The 20,019-nt window shown below is 38.8% G+C and overlaps 1 protein-coding gene across 1 annotated transcript in view; it reads right to left on the minus strand.

Moving 5' to 3' along the window:
- CWF19L2 (CWF19 like cell cycle control factor 2) overlaps positions 1–20,019 on the minus strand; it is a 169,302-nt gene that overhangs the window by 88,160 nt on the left and 61,123 nt on the right. The window lies entirely within an intron of this gene.

Below are 20,019 nucleotides of genomic sequence, written 5' to 3' on the forward strand. Positions count from 1 at the left end.
GCTCTGGGTGGAGGCAGTCCACAGAGCTGCCTGGCCATGCCTCCTCCTAGGAACTAAGCGAGGGGGATGTCGCTGCTTCCGGGGAGCCCCCAGATAAGCGCCGCACAGAGCCCGTCTTATCCTGCCCCATGCCCCAACCCCCTGCCCCCTCCCACACCCAAACTCTGCTGTTGCTGGGGGGAGGCGCGGAGCCAGGTAGGGAGCCTGATGGCCCCACCAACACCCCTCCCCCCCCATCACCAGTGGGAGTCCCAGGCTGCATGCCATCACCTGCCCCCACGCCTGCAGCACCTGGGCTGCCCTCCCCCAGCACCCGCGGACCCCCGGGAAGCCCCGCCCAGGTTTTAGTCAGAGGTAGAGAGTCATGGACAGGTCACGGGCCATGAATTTTTGTTTACTGCTCATGTCCTGTCCGTGACTTTTACTAAAAATACCCGTGACTAAAACATAGTCTTATTCATTCCTATTTCACACAGCTCTTTGCTTTCTTTTTTGCAGCTACAGCTGCTCTACACCTCCAACTTTCTGTCACTGTCATTGCAACAAAATACATCCAAAACCCTATTTACCGATTTAAATAATAGCATTTCAGAGTTAAATTAATTAGCAACCAACTAAATTAATGAGGGGGAAAGAAATTAAGAGATACAAAGTAGAAAAAATATCGTACGCTTTGAGATGAGAGTTGGAATAAGATAACCAATGAGTCAGACTGGTACAGATGTAGCGGCTGCGGACACCAATCTTGCACGAGCAGAGGTCTCAAACTGGGGGTCACGAGGTTATTGCATGGGGGGGGTCACAATCTGTCAGCCTCCACCCCTAATGCCTGCTTTTCTGCCAACATTTATAATAGTGTTAAATATAAAAAAAATATTTTTTAATTTATAAGTGGGGGGTCGCTCTCTTCGGCTTGTTGTGTAAAAGGGGTCACCAATACAAAAGTTTGAGAACCACTGAGCAAGAGCATATGGAGGGGCAAACAAGAGTTCACTGCTACATGAGCATAGGGAATGAAGAATAAAGTAGAGAAAAGTAAGTTCAGTGAAAAAAGGAGGAACTTGTCCCTGCTGGGTTTTAAAACAAGGACAGCAGGTCTGTTCTGCATCCTGAAAAGAACAAGTCACCAGTGAGATTGCTGGAGAGGGAGGAGAAGATGGTTATGTTTGTGTAAAAGAGGGCAGCAAAATTCTGCATGTTCTAAAGTTTAACGAGCTGGGATTTAGGGAGGCTACAGAGCTACCAATAGAGAGAGAGAGAGGAGATGAAGGAATGATGAGGATTTCAGTAGCTGGGGGAAGAGAAGTTCAGAGTCAAGGATGACATTATGGTTATGGATGAATGGAGGCATATGGAAGGTCTGAATCAGGGGGGAGAAAGCAGAAAAAATAAAGTGTTTTAGAAAATGCTACTCTTGCCCAAGAGAAGCATCTCTCAGACATCTTGCTGAAACAATTAGAGACTAACTTTACTCGGTAGAAGACAGGCAAACAGGGTTCATACATACTCCTAGGCTCCATCATTCCTTACTTTCTTCAAACTGTATTTTACATGTAGCATGCATGAAGATGACCACGTAAGCTAAGAAGGAGGTGCATGCAAGAAAGAACTGGAAATAAGAAATGTGAAGAATGCACAAAAGGTAAGAAAAGCAAAGATGAAGAAAAACTACATATGCATTACACAACACAAAAAAAATCATCATGAAGGCCCTAATCCTACAGAGATTTAAGTACTTGTTTAACTTAACACATGAATAAGTCTTTCCAGGATCAGGGCCAAAGAAGAAATTAGAGGTCATCAAAGGTGGCAGCAAAGCCTCTAAGAGACTGAAAGGTTAATTTATTAACAGAAAATGTGGATGTTGTCATTTATTATTGGCCAATTATTTTTGAAAAATCTCATACAAGGAGTAAGGAGCATGGTAACTCTTCAGTGAGATGGTGGTGGGGTGGAAGAAGTGTGAATGTGGTGGGGGAGTCCTGCAGACACTTGGAATTGGGATTTATGCAGTTAATAAGGGATTTCATAATAGTGCCTTTAAAAAGCCTGACCCCTTCTCCATTGTCTCTCCCTCTGCCCCCTATAGGGACTGTGGAGGTTACTGCTGCAGTAGGTCACTATTCCCATGGAGTTTCCACAGCAGGAGATGATGGGAATGAGGACAAGTCTCCAACGTGGATTAAAACCCCTCTCATCTCTACACTGGTGGGCTGGAAGAAAGTCAGAAATTTTCTAGGGGGGTAGCTGCATCCTTTCCCCTCCCTGATCTCTAGATTGTACCTTACAATAAGATTCCATATACAAAATGATGATGACCACAACACATTACTACTCAGCAAGATGGCTATCAACAGCAATAGATTTCAAATTTCAACTCTAAACTAAGCCTGTATTTTAAATACATTTTTAGTTTATACTGTAGGTGGCGAGAGTCTTCTCAAAGCATAGTGCTAAATAAAATAAAACTGATACCACCTGTGACTTGCCTTGTTTCAATATACCATACTTATCTGAAGACATCAGAACTCCAATACTTCTTTGTCCACTTCTATAGTGCATTTGTGATTTACTTACTTCAACTTGTAATATTTTCAAAAGTACCCAAACTGGGCTCTAAGCACCTTTGCCAAAAAATTAAAAACACAATCAAATCAAAAGTGAAGCCAACATCTGCTCCTCAACCCCAAGCCAAAAAACTAACCAACCACAACTAAATCAGGTCCAACTAAAACACTTTTCTCTCCCACAAACAACATCACTTATCACTCCACTCTCTCCTAGAGGAATAGGCCTTGCAGTATGGCTGAAGCTTTTAAAAAAAAAATGTAGGGAGCCTGAAATACAAGGGGACCAGTGGGCTCCAAAATGGCAGGCCCTCATGATGGTTTCAATTTGCCTGTTTTTTCTCATTCCTATATTTTACGCAACCCCACAATATGGAAGAAAAACCTCTGAAATTCCTTCTGTTTGAAAGAATTCCTTCTGTTTGAAAAAAACAAAATATTTTAAAAAGGATTCCCTGCCCATTCATATCTATTAGTCTTCTCTGTTATTGCACATGACAATCGCATTTGCTGGCAAGCAAGCTAGTTTCTGCCCTTGGGAGGGTCAATTATCTGACTTCAAATATCTCACATTTGGTGGACTGTTAGCACAACTTTATAATATAACGTATCACTAGAGATCTAAAAAGAATACAGTGAAGGGAACAGCAAACATGATTAAAAGTGATGTTTTGGCCATAAGACCTTTTCCAAGCTAAAGGAAGGAAGCAGAACAAATATGTGTCTTTAAACAGTCACTTGCTTACTCGGTTTTGATTGGTTTCAGAGTATGCCAGAGGAATTTTGAAAACCCCACTACTCCTAGTTACATCAGCCTTGGTGCTATATTAAATAATTTACTTCCATCCCTGGTGCTTACACATTTAATTTATAGATTTATGCCTCTTCCCCAGCTTCGTTATTGTTTGGTCACATTACATTTATTTAGCTCTTTTAATCTTTCCTCACAATTAACCCCTCCTACTTCCTGATCATTTTTGTCATCCCCCTTCTTTGAATTCCTTCCAAATTCCAATATTTTTCTGGTAATAAGGAGACCAGAATTAAACACCATATTGTAGATGTGGTCATACAGGAGCTATATAAAAAGGGACTCCTTGTTCCATGACATAATGGCTTCTGTCCATGGAGCTTTAACTTATTTTGATGCATTATCACATTGCAAACTCATGTCTAATTTGCTAAACAACATCTACCAACACCCCTAGGGGTCTTCAAAATTAATGCTTTATAGCTTGTTTCTGCCAAATTAATCTGTGTTTTGGTTTATTTTGCCCCATATATATCTCCATTAAACAAAGGTGAGCTATTGCTGTTTTACTAATTTTAATCAAGTAATATTAGCCAGTAATATTCTGGTAACTGTGGAATACAACAGACATTTTTGTTAGATAAAAGTAGGTCAAGGCATAACAAGTTTTTAGTGCAGAAGAACTGAAAATCATACATGCTGATTGAGGAAGTGGTCAATTATTTCCTAATACCTGGTACAAAGTCACAAAGTCTCTTCAAGTGAAAACAATTCCCCTCAACCCACCCGTCTGTCAATCAAAAGCAGAGGAACCCTGAATCACAGCTTTTTGTATTTGTAAAACAACTCCTATGTTTCTATAAGTATATTAAGTTTATTACTTGTCTATTTATATACAGCAAAGTCCATTCAAAGATAAAACAACTTTTAGCACCAGTCATACTAAAAATACATTGCACCACTCAGAGATGCTGCAAAGATTCTCATGAACTCTTACTAGTTCTAAACAGAAGATACAGTAATTAACTTACTGTGTTTTATATAAAGATTTTACTGTGGTGGTACATAGCATACATAGTGTCTTGTCCTTTATTGCTTCTTCTAGGGACCCAGTTGTCAGTGAACTTACATAACTGGCTTTAAACCATGAATGGCCTCTCATATTATTTTTTATAATATTTATATTGCCAACTGGACTGGGGTCCCATTGTGCTAGGTGCTGCACAAACATTAATCCAATGAGAAACCACTGAACTGGAATTAATTTGCAAACTGGATACAATTAACTTAGGCTTGAATAAAGACTGGGAGTGGATGTGTAAAACTATTTCTCCTTATTTATTTCCCCTCCTACTGTTCTTGTAGAGTGCTGGAAATGGCCCACCTTGATTATCACTACAAAAGGTTCCTTCCCCCCAGTCTCCTGCTGGTAATAGCTCACCTTTCTTGATCACTCGTTACAGTGTGTATGGTAACACCCATTGTTTCATGTTCTCTGTGTATATAAAATCTCCCCACTATATTTTCCACAATATGCAGCCGATGAAGCGAGCTGTAGCTCACGAAAGCTTAGGCTCTAATAAATTTGTTAGTCTCTAAGGTGCCACGAGTACTCCTTTTCTTTTTATAGTAATTACAGTCCCTCTCCCAAAGATCTTATAGTTTAAAAGAAATATGTTTAATTAAATTACTAACCTAGAGTAGGATTATGCATTACCACCCACGAAGAAATTATGAGTTCTAGTTCAGTCTAATTTTCTATATAAAACTTTTTTTTTTTCTCACCAGAAAGTTACAAAATGCTATACAGCCATTGATGTACAACCTAAATTAGGAAAACAAAGTAGACAGTTTCAAAAGATGGCTGTGATGGGTTCCCCCCGCATGGTGCCACCTGGAACTGGGGTACCACTGAGCAGTCATGACCCGCCAGCCTGTGCTCCCTTTATTCTGTACTACTGTGACCACCCTGCCAAGCCCCCTCTCAGGCTCCAGCCTGCACTTTTACCAGCTCATACACAGATCAGGACTCACCCAGCTGCAGTTACATACAGACTCTGTGATCAGCTCTCCGTGGGCAGGCTTCAGCTAAGGAACTTCCCAGCCACTCAGGTACACACACCCCTTTGGGATATAAACCTGAAATTACACCATCTTGCACTGCACAGAGAACTATACAGCGTAAGCTCATGAAATTCACCCTCTCACTCAATGTGGAGAGAAAATATACCACAGCTTTCTGCCCCAAGTTATTACTCCCGCACCCACTGGTTTTAGACAAAGCAAAAACAATTTTTTTTAACTACAAAAGATAGATTTTAAGTGATTATAAGGGATAGCAAACAGATCAAAGTAGGGCTGTCAAGCGATTAAAAAAATTAAACACGATTAATCACTCTGTTAAACAATAAGAATACCATTCATTTAAATATTTTTGGATGTTTTCTACATTTTCAACTATATATTGATTTTAATTACAATATAGAATACAAAGTATACAGTGCTCACTTTCTATTTATTTTTGAATACAAATATTTGCACTATAAAAAACAAAAGAAATAGTATATTTCAATTCACCTAAGTACTGTAGTGTAATCTCTTTATCATGAAAGTTGAACTTACAAACGCAGAATTGTGTAAAAAAAACCTACATTCAAAAATAAAACAATGTAAAACTTTAGAGCCTACAAGTCCACTCAGTCCTACTACAGCCAATCGCTCAGACAAACAAGTTTGGTTACATTTGCAGGAGATAATGCCCACTTCTTGTTTACAAAGTCACCGGCATCACAAGATATTTACATGCCAGATGCGCTAAAGATTCATTTGTCCCTTTATGCTTCAACCACCATTCTAGGGGCTATGTGTCCATTTTGATGATGGGTTCTGCTCAAAAACAATCCAAAGCAGTGCGGCCTGACCCGCATGTTCATTTTCATTATCTGAATCAGATGCCACCAGCAGAAGGTTGATTTCCTTTTTTGGTGGATCAGGTTCTGTAGTTTCCACATCGGAGTGTTGTTCTTTTAAGACTTCTGAAAGCATTCTCCATACCTCGTCCCTCTCAGATTTTGGAAGGCACTTCAGATTCTTAAAACTTGGGTCGAGTGCTGTAGCTATCTTTAGAAATCTCACATTGGTACCTTCTTTGTGTTTTGTCAAATCGGCAGTGAAAGTGTTCTTAAACACGAACATGTGCTGTGCTGGGTCATCATCCGAGACTGTTATAACATGAAATATATGGCAGAATGCAGGTAAAACAGAGCAGGGGACATTAAACTCCTCGGGGGAGAATTGTATCACAATTTAATTAACACAATTTTTAATGAGAGTCATCAGTATGGAATCATCTCCTCTGGAATGGTGGCCCAAGTATGAAGGCGTATGTTTAGCATAGCTGGCATATAAATACCTTGCAATGCCGGCTACAAAAGTGCCATGCAAATGCCTGTTCTCACTTTCTGGCGACATTGCAAATAAGAAGAGAGCAACATTATCTCCTGTAAATGTAAGCAAACTTGTTTGTTTTAGCAATTGGCTGAACAAGAAGTAGGACTGAGTGGACTTGTAGGCTCTGAAGTTTTAGATTGTTTTGTTTTAGAGTGCAGTTCTGTAACAACAACAAAAATCGACATTTGTAAGTTGCACTTTCACGAAAAAGACTGCACTACAGTATTTGTATGAGGTGAATTGATAAATACCATTTATTTTGTTTATCATTTTTAATGTAATATACACTTTGATTTCAATCAACACATTTTCATGTATATTGTATTCTGTAGGTGTCATAAATATAAAGGGAAGAGTAAACCCCTTTGAAATCCCTCCTGGCTAGGGGAAAGCTCCTCTCACCTGTAAAGGGTTAAGAAGCTAAAGGTAACCTCGCTGGCACCTGACCAAAATGACCAATGAGGAGACAAAATACTTTCAAAAGCTGGGAGGAGGGAGAGAAACAAAGGGTCTGTGTGTCTGTCTATATTCTGCCTTTGTCGGGGATAGACCAGGAATGGAGCCTTAGAACTTTTAGTAAGTAATCTAGCTAGGTACGTGTTAGATTATGATTTCTTTAAATGGCTGAGAAAAGAACTGTGCTGAATAGAATAACTATTTCTGTCTGTGTATCTTTTTTGTAACTTAAGGTTTTGCCGAGAGGGGTTCTCTGTGTTTTGAATCTAATTACCCTGTAAGGTATCTACTATCCTGATTTTACAGGGGGGATTTCTTTATTTCTATTTACTTCTATTTTTATTAACAGTCTTCTTGTAAGAAAACTGAATGCTTTTTCATTGTTCTCAGATCCAAGGGTTTGGGTCTGTGGTAACCTATGCAAATTGGTGAGGCATTTTATCCAACATTTCCCAGGAAAGGCGGGGTGCAAGTGTTGGGAGGATTGTTCATTGTTCTTAAGATCCAAGGGTCTGGGTCTGTAGTCACCTAGGCAAACTGGTGAGGCTTTTTACCAAACCTTGTCCAGGAAGTGGGGTGCAAGGTTTTGGGAAGTATTTTGGGGGGAAAGACGTGTCCAAACAGCTCTTCCCCAGTAACCAGTATTTGTTTGGTGGTGGTAGCAGCCAATCCAAGGACAAAGGGTGGAATATTTTGTACCTTGTCAAGGTTCCTCCCCCACTCTGAACTCTAGGGTACAGATGTGGGGGCCTGCATGAAAAACCTCCTAAGCTTATCTTTACCAGCTTAGGTCAAAACTTCCCCAAGGTACAAAATATTCCACCCTTTGTCCTTGGATTGGCCGCTACCACCAGATCAGTTTCAAAGTCTCTATGTAAATCTTCAAGGTCCTCTGTCCCAGTGGTTCTCAAACTAGGGCCGTCGCTTGTTCAGGGAAAGCCCCTGGTGGGCTGGGCTGGTTTGTTTACCTGCCGCATCTGCAGGTTCGGCCAATCGCAGCTCCCACTGGCCACGGTTTGCCGCTCCAGGTCAATGGGGGCTGCAGAAAACGGTGCGGGCCGAGGGATGTGCTGGCCGCCCTTCCTGCAGCCCCCATTGGACCGGAGCGGCGAACCGCAACCAGTGGGAGCCGCTATCGGCCGAACCTGCAGACGCAGCAGGTAAACAAACCGGCCCGGCCTGCCAGGGGCTTTCCCTGAACAAACAACAGCCCTAGTTTGAAAACCACTGCTCTATCCCTCTATCCAACTGGCAACTTTAAAGATGAAACCTGTTAAGAATGCCATGTCCCCTGAAATTACAAGGCCACGCTTTTGGAACGCATTACGAGTGCAAATCAGAATGATCAAAAATCTATGCTTTCAGACCCACAGTGTTAGTTTTGTCTCAAACACAAGTCAAAACTGCAAAGAAGAAAGAAATAGCAAGAGGTAAGGCAAGAAAGGAGAGAAAAAAGAGGAAAACAGGATGGATGGATGGATGGATGGATGGAGGAGACAAAGAAAAAAAATTCATTGGCTCAGGGGAATTAGGAAAGAAAATTAGATACACCAAACCCATTGTGATTTAGTATCTCTCAGGAGGCGCTTACAAACTATGATAATGAGCATCACCATAAGAACCTAAGATCCTAGACAGGGAGATAGATATATGATCAAACGAAGGATGATCAAAAAATAGCCATATGAGACTGGACCATTGTTTCATCTCAAACAGCACTTGGTATTTGACAGTACTCAGTATCAAATTCTTCAGAGGATGGTGCAAGACACCCTGTCATGTACAATTAGAGATTAACCTGCCCAGAGAGAAGTCCGAGCCAAATCAGTCAGTGGTAGGTTTATGCATAAAGCATGAGGCTTTGAATCCTTTAAAAAAATAATGGTGGCTAATGTAACTATGAATGTTCTCATTACCCATATAAAAGATCTAATCCTTTCATAACTATTGCTAATCGCTTTGTCTCAATCATGTTTTTTCAATCAGGGAGTGCCAAGGCTAATTATATGTTGTGTAACAATTTGATTTCCTTTTATCAATTCAAAAATTATTGCCTTTCAATTTCAATGGCTGTCCCTTTGTCCTTGTATTATGAAAAAAGGTAAGTAGTAATACCCAAACTATTTTCTCCATATCATTCCTTATTCTGTTCAAGTATCATGACTCTTACTCATGTCCTCTGTAAAAACTGCCACTATTTTCTCCCTCTCTCTCTCTCTCTCACACACACACACACACGTCTAATGGTTTTCAGTGCTTCTATTCCACTGTATCATTTTTGAGATGGGTAATCAGAACCACAATTTACAAGTTATGGAGACCATACATTACATTCTGTAAGGATCAAATCCCAAATCATAAGAATACAAAATATATTAGTACAGTTACACTACTGGACACCTGATTAATCAAAAGATATTGAGTGCACAGTGGTGAGAAAGATCAAAGAGAAAATTAGATCTAATTAAATAGTAATAGCAGGTGTCACCAACCACCCACATATAAATTTGACAAATGTCACAAAATGAAAAGGTTTACAGAAACAATTTCTTGACATCTTAAAAGGCTGGCTACAGCTTGGAACAGCTAGTTCTAAAACATAAAAGAGAAGAGGATATTCTTGGTTTAGTCCTAGGTAACACACAAGAGTTGTTTCAAGAAATATAACTGAGCCATGAAGTAATAGTGACGACAATAAAATTAAGTTTAACATCCATGGGTGGGAATTAAACAAAAAACTAGCATGATGACATTTAATTTTAGAAAGAGAGCTTTCAAAAAATGAGGGCATCAGTGGAAAAAAAATTAAGTGAAACAACCCTAAATTCAAAAGAGGAATTTGAAATTTTAAAGACTTGTCTACACAGAGGAAAAGCTTGCAGTAGCAAGTGCCTTTGTGTGCATTAAGCTCAACTGCCTGAGGCCACGCTCCATGTGTGGTAAGAGTGTCCACAGGGGGACTTAGTGCGGAGTAGCTAATGGTCTTTAAATTCACAACCCAGTTACTCCCTGGTGTAGACAAACCCTTAGATTGAGCATGGAGGTTGTTATTTAAGCATATCATAACTGAGTCAAAAAAGGCACGCATATGCCTCTATACAAAAAGATCTGGAAAGCAAGAAAAAAAAGTCACAGTATGATTAGATAGCAAATGTAAAGATGTTTTTCAATACAAACAGACATCCTTCAAAAAATGAAAATCCAGACCAGAACAACAGAAAGGAAAAGATATGCCAGGTAAGATAGATGAAAACTAGGAGGGAATTTGAAGATTAATAGCCAATAGTCCAATTTGGTGTCCTATATAAAATGATTGGTACACTTAAGCTAGTTTCTAGCTAAGAAGAAACAACAACAAAAAGCCACTCTCACAACTGGCACCTTTGTTCACAGTATCAGTAGAGAGCCAAAGAACTAAACCAACATGGAAACTAAAATGCCTTTTTTCTCCTAGAGGCAGCACGTCCAGGTCAGAGTTAAGGCATATTGGCAGGATGGCATGGGAAAAGCTTGCTCTGCCATTGCCCATGCTGTCCCCATTCTACATATAAATGGAAATCTTCACGCTCCGAAGCAGTCAGTTCAATGTCAACAAAGTACACTTTAAAAAACTGCACACATTGCAAGCTGTGCAGTTAACTGAGATTATCACATACTCCAGATGTGTTGGCTGAAAGCCAAGTGTCTTCATCCATCCTAGAAGTAAGGGTACACAATTTAATTGTTCTTCTTAAACTACATAATTACTTACATAAAATGTTTTTGCAACATTTTTGTAACAATTGGCTAATGAGCTGTTACCCATATGGTCAATTTTCTTCAGCTGATCAGATGCTCTTCACATCCATTTCTTAAAAACTGAAACATTCTTGTGTCTTATTGCTGACATATAAAGAGCATGTTACCACTCACATTTTACTGATTTATGGTTTACATTTTCAAAACAGGTTTTGAACACAAAACACTTTGTACCTTTCTAGGCTTAGAATTTAAGCTTACGGGGCTGGGTTGACCATTTAAAACAGTGCAGTGCTTTGTGGAAAACCTGGAACAAAGGGGTAATCTCAGAATTCCTGTTTTGGGGCTATTCAAGTGCAGATGCATCACTGAAGTTCTACAAACTTTGTGTTCAAAGCACAGAATGTCTGCTAAACCAGTCTGTCATTGCCCTATTTAAAGATGAGACACTGAGACAAGCTTCCCATTGGTTAAGCTTTGAAAAAAGGGTAAGTTAAGAAAACCAGAATTCTGCATTTATATTTCCATGCAGAAGTAAATTAAAATTAATTACATGAAGTCTGGACTATTCTAAACTATTTGGAAGAGTCATAGTGTTGCACCTATGTCAGGGAGCCAGTTCCATCTTATAAGCACTGCACAATACGGTATTTACTGAGCAGCAGGTTATGCAATGGAGTTCATTACTTCAGAAAAATAGTATCCCACATCCCTTTCTACAAATAAAAGTAATCCTTGTGCCCCCAAGAACCTCTAAATGCAAACTGGCAAGGAGCTGCAGAGGGGCTACTGGAATCTCACGAGTCTGGTGTGTTCATTCTAGTTCACCAAAGAAAGTAATGTGAGGTCTCAGATAAAAGGTGGAGTCACACTCGTCACCAATATCACTGTAATGCATGTCCAGACATTGAGTAAGGAGTTATGTACACATACAGGAAGTATGTTCTAAAAGTCTGTGTCTAGGGGTGCGGAGAGGATGGTCACCAACGAAGATGAAAAACAGACATCTGTAAGACAACGGATGTTAATCTATCTGTACAGAGACATTTTGATGGACCAGTAAAAGGCCAGGGACCACTACCGATAGCGTAATGTTGATCATCATACTTGTTGCTAACAGGAGTCAAAACTTGTTGGCCTTTTTGCAGGCCTGTGCAGTTTAACATCACTAAACCAGGAGGGGACAGGGTTTGGGCAACCCCGAAGGGATTCTCTTCCTCAACTTTTGCCTGACCCTGCGCCCCTCCCTGATTAAATATGCTGTTGGATATGCTGGGGTCTGTGTTTTGGGAGAAAAGCAAGAAACTTATCTCTATTTGCCTTCTGGGATGCACCTGTCAGGGCGACAAGGCATGCAGACTCTGCAGAAACACATCTGGCTAATTAGTAATCTGAGGAAACCTCTTATTTAGATTTTGAAACTGCTTACCTAACAAGTTTTTTTGATTGACGTGTTATTGTATACTAACCAGGATAAATAAGGGGGGGAGCAGTTTAGACTCTTCAGGGACATAGTTTAGGTCCCCAACAGCAGCTGAAAGATGGTCCAATCAGAAGGCTGCCACTGTACCATGCAAAAGCCACACCAAACTTCAGTAATTATTGAGGGTTTGAGGTATTTGACTAACCTGTGGCTGATGTGTGTAAGTGCTTGAGACTAAATAAAGTATAGCTTTAAGTGAGAGCACTCTTGTATTGTGATGTTTGTGCCAGGAATCTATCAGTCCGACGGCCGTGTCTCCATTGATCTAGTTCCTCACACCACCTCGCACAGAGTAAAGGTACCAGAGCTTTGGGTTGAAAGAATCCCGGGTAACACATCTCTCTGTTTACCTGCACACCGAGTATTGTCACGTTCACAATGGGCTTCCTATCACGAGTCTGAACTGAATGAAAATGAAGAATTGTAAGAACTTCAGAAAGAAACTAACAGGAAGAAAAAAAACAATGCGGGTGGAGGGTGAGAGAACCTTATCTTAAGGTGCACTTCAAATGTTTGCTTTACTATATTTGAGGGGAGAAGACGACATCTGGGTCCTCTTCACTAAGGAAGTAAATGTGTAGCAAGTTTGCTTCATGAAAAAGGGGTCTCAGCCTGGCTTGGCTGAAAATGTTGGAGAACTTTGTGTGAGATACAACTTCTTCACACAGAAAATTACTCTGTTAGTTAAGTTTAATCTCTAGAACAAATGTTATGATTTTATTTTATACGTAACCATTTGTTTCCAATATTGTTCCTCACCACCACTGCAATCCTTGTACTTTGATAATAAAGTTATTGTTTTCACTATAAATATATCTAAGTGCTGTGATGTTAAGCAAAGTGATGGTCCCAGTAATTCTGTGAGTGTTCAATGGATAAGGGGCTTGACACTGCAGGGGACACTCAGTGGACTTGAATGTTGATGTGTACATACCCTACAAATAGACAGAGAAAAAGGACGGAGAAGGTATGGAAGGTAGTGTCTTTGATGTCAGAGGCTGGTGGTTTCAAGTAGTTGACTACAACAGGCACAGGTAAGACTTCTTCACCACCTTAGGAATTCCTGGGGAGTTTTGCACTTCTAAAGTACAGTCTCATATTGGCACTATAACAAACTCTTATATTAGTAGCTTTGTGAAATTTGGGAAGCCACAGACCAACACACATTATTTGCCTTGTCTATATTTAGGCTAATCTTCCTAAGCCTGAAAAAAAAAATATGGGATGGGGAAGCACAATAGAGATAATATATTGAATTCTACTTATTTGATCAATATTACACACACACAAAAAAAAAAACCAATGAAAAGAGCTGGCACCATCAATTACAAATACTGCATGGCATTTGAAAGGTCTTTTATCTCTAATGTCAGATAGTACTTCAAAGCTCTTTTAATATTAGCTTGATCATTCTCAGAAGTTTACTCACGGTCTCCCATTATTTACATTACATGTATTGAAACCAAAAGATCTTATACAGAAGCCAGTATTTCTCTTTGTTAGTTTGAAAACCAGACACGTACTCTCTACTACTACTTTGCCCAAATACATTTAATTGGTCTGTGCAATTCTTCCTGCATTTTAATGACAAAATTAAAATTACATACTCCAAGAATTTCCCATAAATTGCACTCAAGAAAAGACCCTTCCCCTAATGTGTTTTTCTCATTGTTATAAATAGTTATTCAAACACTGTCTTTTAACATCAGCACACAAGCTCCTGTTGAAAGCATGTCCTATTCCCAGCATTATTTCTAAGTCTAGTTACTCATACCTTTGCAGCTCTGTAATGTTGGTACTTATCTTAAACCCAAGCTTAAAAAACAGACATATGGAAATACTGGAATAGGAGGTTTTTGCAGGAAACCAAAACCTTAGCTATCCAAGCATAGTTGGCTGTGGAACAAATGCTCTCCATTTTTGATTTATCCACCAGAAATGTACTCATCCCACTGGACCATTTCTTAGAATACTTTCTTAGACCTTCAACTACATTTACAACCTACAGTAATTCAAACTGATCTCAAAGTCATAGATACCTTGTAAAACAAAGTGTTCTGACCGATATCTGAGGATCTACAAACTTATATAACTCTAGTGGCCAAAGTCCCAAGACAGCCTTCTCTACTAACCATCTAAAAAAATATCAAGGTTCCAAAGCAAAGGGTGATGTAGGGTGGAAAATATATTCCAAGAATCAGAAGATCAAGACATGCAAGTAATGCACTCATCCATACCACTAATTGCTTGGAAAACTATCAAGGAAATCAATACTTCATGTAGTTAGAAATTATTATTACCAACATTTGCCAAAAAGTTCTAAAGCAAAACAGTACTCAAGTTCCAGTGATGCTTCATAAAGGTCAAAATATAAGAAGCTTTAAATAGCTAATTTTCACCAGTATGGATCGATCCAATCCCCATAACCAAACAAACAGAATGTGACTAAAAGAGTAAGAACCCTTTCACATATCAGAAAGACAAAGCAGCTTTCTTTTCTACATAATCCTAATTTAATATTTATTTTTGAAATCCCTAAGCCTCCTGAAACTTCTGGCTCCTGATGCATTATGTGCATCTGAACACTGTTTTCTGTGTGTGTACTAAATTATAAGCTCTTTGGAACAGGAACCTTATCTTATACAATACAGAGCCCATTGTCAAACAATAACATTTTTCCTCAAAATGTGCATTACAATTTGAACAGAAGCAGCTACATTTTTATGTGAAATTAGAACACCTAGCCACATATTAATCTCCACACCACGGCACGTAAGTACAAATTCTGCCCTTGGATATTCAGTGAGGTTTAAGACTCCCAGTGACTTTGAACAGAACTGAAAGGGCAGAATTTGGCGTTTAGTTTTGATCTTGTTCCCCAAAGCATAGAATTTTTTTTTTTAATACCATAGCTCTATTTTTTCCACACTATCATCGCACATGGATGTACTTAATTGTAGGTTTCAGAGTAGCAGCCGCGTTAGTCTGTATCCGCAAAAAGAAAAGGAGGACTTGTGGCACCTTAGAGACTAACCAATTTATTTGAGCATAAGCTTTCGTGAGCTACAGCTTACTTCATCGGATGCATGTTTATTCCCCACCCCCACCTTTCCTCAGACTTTCTTGTCAACTGCTGGAAATGGCCCACCTTGATTATCACTACAAAAGCTTCTGCCCCCACTCTCCTGCTGGTAATAGCTCACCTTACCTGATCACTCTCCTTACAGTGTGTATGGGTAACACCCATTGTTTCATGTTCTCTGTGTATATAAATCACCCCACTGTATTTTCCACTGCATGCATCTGATGAAGTGAGCAGTAGCTCACGAAAGCTTATGCTCAAATAAATTGGTTAGTCTCTAAGGTGCCACAAGTAATCCTTTTCTTTTTAATTGTAGGTTATTTATTCCGTGTAGTTCATATAATACGTTAATCAATAAAGTCCTCTAAGTTTAAGCTCATAAATAGTCCCACTGAAGTGAATAAGACTACTCATGTGCTTTAAAATTATGTACCTGCCTACCTAAGCATTTTGCTGAATCAGAGCCGAAGAGTCAGAGCAATATTCTAGTGCTCTACATACAAAGTGCCTTTTCCCACCAGAGCTACTTAAATCAATAGTGCCAAAAGTCAGTCTATTTTGGAGGCTATAGGGTTAAATTTGATATGTTGTTATGCTCTAACCTCATGCTTCAGAACTAGCTAAATTGGGATCAGAATGCTGACTTAAAAGTTCCAGTACATAGAAAATAATCTGTGATGCATTCAGGGATACCAGATATTGACATAATTAGAGGTGTGAATAGAAGAAAAATCTAATAAAACTGCCTTGTACTACCAATTATTTTCTATCTCTACTCTGGTGTTACATTTCACAACATCTTGTTACTGAAGAGTTTCCCTAACTTACTATTGTCAGATATTCATCTGTGTTCTCTCAGACTATATATTACATTTATTTAGTTAAGAAGATAAAACTTTTCTCTCTGTAATATTCAGGACACAAATTTGAGACAACTTAAACATAATAATAGGGCCTTTCTTAGCTAACCCAATACAATGAAGTATGAAAAAACTGAAAATAGCACATTCCAAATCACAGTATCGGAAATAATTTATTCGCTCAGATTTCCGGTTTAGATTTATTTTTAAAAACAGTGTTTTACATGACGTGTTACCAAAACATTGCCTACAGGAAAGCAACAACAAATGTGTGATTAGGAAAGCTAGCATGATATTTAAGAATTTACAAGTTATTTGACAGGTTTCAGAGTAGCAGCCATGTTAGTCTGTATCCGCAAAAAGAAAAGGAGGACTTGTGGCACCTTAGAGACTAACCAATTTATTTGAGCATAAGCTTTCGTGAGCTACAGCTCACTTCATCGGATGCATGCAGTGGAAAATACAGTGGGGAGATTTTATATATAGAGAGAACATGAAACAATGGGTGTTACCATACACACTGTAACAAGAGTGATCAGGTAAGGTGAGCTATTACCAGCAAGAGGGGGGAAAAAAAAAAAACAACCTTTTGTAGTGATAATCAAGGTGGGCCATTTCCAGCAGTTGACAAGAACGTCTGAGGAACAGTTTGGGGGGGGGGGAGGGGGGGGGAATAAACATGGGGAAATAGTTTTACTTTGTGTAATGACACATCCACTCCCAGTCTTTATTCAAGCCTAATTTAATGGTGTCCAGTTTCCAAAATAATTCCAATTCAGCAGTCTCTCGTTGGAGTCTGTTTTTGAAATTTTTTTGTTGAAGAATTGCGACTTTTCCCCCCACTGTTCCTCACACGTTCTCTTGTCAACTGCTGAAAATGGCCCACCTTGAGTATCACTACAAAAGGTTTTTTGTTTGGTTTTTTTTTTCCCCTCTCCTGCTGGCTATAGCTCACCTTACCTGATCACTCTCCTTACAGTGTGTATGGTAACACCCATTGTTTCATGATCTGTGTATTTTTCACTGTATTTTCCACTGAATGCATCCGATGAAGTGAGCTGTAGCTCACGAAAGCTTATGCTCAAATAAATTGGTTAGTCTCTAAGGTGCCACAAGTACTCTTTCTTTTTGCAAGTTATTTGAGAAAACTATGCAACTTCAATGGACCAATCTCCTCTAGTAACCATCTTTAAAAAGGAAAAAGCAAAATACATGCAGTCTTTGGACTTACGACACAATTGGTTCCTTATAATTGCATCGTAAGTCGGAACTTGGAACCGCAATCTACTCTGTTGCGGGACCAAGCATTGTAAACTCAAAACCTATAGTCGTAAGTCGAATCAGGGTATCAATGTAGAAGTGTCGTAAGTGCCGTTCTTTGTAAGTCAAATGTCGTAAAGTCAAGGACTGCCTGTATCACCTACTCTTGCCCAAAATAAACATAATAGTATAAACAAACTTCCCTATCCAGATTACAGAATTCAGATTTCAACACTGAAACCTCAAAACAAACAACAGAAGTAAAGCTATTGCAATACACTAAAAGCCAAAACCAATTTAAGATCTCAACCAATAAAATTATAAATTTTCCTGTATTTTGGACACATGTAAAACTAGCAGCTGACAACAAATGAAATAAATGCCAAACATGTAAAATGAAGGTTGGTATTTCTCCAATTCCTTTCCTGCTCCCTACAGTTGTTTTAGCACTGTCATTATCTCTGTTCCTTCACATAATCTTATGCTGGTGGAAGAGCCTTTTCCTGTAACTCCTGCCCTCTTGTATAGAATCCTTATTGTTCTCTGTCTCATCAGTTCATCATACACAATTAAAAAAACTGCTCATCACCAAACTAGTATTGAGGGAACTCCAGCAGCAGTGTAGTGAAGCATGAGCGATTACTGAACACTGTGCAGAACAGCAGGTTAGCCTCCCATGGCCACACTCCTGACTCTTCAAAGTATGCTGTCTGAGGACCAGGAATCTGGATCCAGCCTCATTCTTTTAAGATAGGTTTCAGAATAGCAGCCGTGTTAGTCTGTATTCGCAAAAGAAAAGGAAGAGTACTTGTGGCACCTTAGAGACTAACAAATTTATTTGAGCATAAGCTTTCATGAGCTACAGCTCACTTCTTCGGATGCATGATGAAGTGAGATGTAGCTCACAAAAGCTTATTATGCTCAAATAAATGTTAGTCTCTAAGGTGCCACAAGTACTCCTTTTCTTTTAAGATAGTGGCACTCAACAGACATGCTTCTCTGGCAGGTTTAATATAGCTACAAGAGGAGATTAAACCTGATCACTAGCTCCCTATGCGTACTCTGTCCTACCACTGAGTATCACGAGAAGGTACAGCTGTAACATCCTTGTCAGGTTCTCTGACCTCACCCCAACATCACAGTCAAAACTCGGCTGGGGCTTGTAATCAGAATTTGAGAATTCACTGGCATTTTTCAATAATAGCTGGGATAACCCTGGTATGCTGGCCAACATTTCCCCATCAATAAAAGACAGACTGATATGCAAGTCTGTGTGAGAGCTACTGCTGAGAACATAGTGGCAGTCAGTCGCATTAGTATATATAGTCCCACTCTGAACTCTCAGGATAAAAAGCCCCAATTACTATAATAAGCCCTATGCAGGCAGACTCCATGACTCATTGAAGCCTAATCTTTTACAGTAAAATGCTTTGGCATATGAAGGACGCTATTATATAAACCTAAAAGGAATTGAGTAGTTACACAGAAAAAATATTTTTCATTTGTAGTTACACATGAATATAAAACTAACAAGTTTTTTTCAAAAAGAAAAGGAATACTTGTGGCACCTTAGAGACTAACAAATTTATTTGAGCATAAACTTTCGTGAGCTACAGCTCACTTCATCAGGTACATTCACACATCCAATCATTTATTATGCCTTTAATACTTCCTAATTATTAAATCTTAATACATTTCTTTTTACAAGACTTTGGAATACAATTGCTGACATTCAAAAATAGCCTAATTTTTCATCCAATCATAGCATCAGGTTTCCATATATAAGATATTTCAACACTCCGAACTTCCAGATATTTTTTAAAGTTTAAAACTGTACTTTTAAATTGGCAATATCAGAGTGAATGCTACCAAGTTTTTCAGAAGTCATAAACCAACAAATGCACTTCAGCTGAAAAAATATCTAGGGCACTAATTAATAATTAAATTAAGCAGGACACAAAGCAAATTTTTAAAATGCTTAGTATTTGAAAGGTATATCTTTAGATGATTTATCTATCATCTTAATAAAGTAGTACTTTTTGGTGAGAAATATAATAGAGTTTTTCAATATTCTAAGGTACTCTAGTAACTTAAATATGCATTTCTTATTGCAATACGTATTGGTAATAATTTATCTTTTAATGGAAATTAATAATCAGTATCTTTGTTTTGTTGCTGGTGTGGGTTTTTAATGCCTTTTTCTGAGTTCACCCTAAAAGGGACAATTATGCTACCTATCTTATATTTAGTTACAATATACTTGCTCCCAGTCATTCGTGAAAAACAGACATCTTTAAAAATAATGACGTTAGTATATACAAAATATATTTGCTTCTAAAAATAAAATATGCCTCTTGTGATCTAGAAGAATT

Source organism: Eretmochelys imbricata, chromosome 1 (assembly GCF_965152235.1).
Source record: "Eretmochelys imbricata isolate rEreImb1 chromosome 1, rEreImb1.hap1, whole genome shotgun sequence".
In the NCBI taxonomy this organism is placed as follows: domain Eukaryota; kingdom Metazoa; phylum Chordata; order Testudines; family Cheloniidae; genus Eretmochelys; species Eretmochelys imbricata.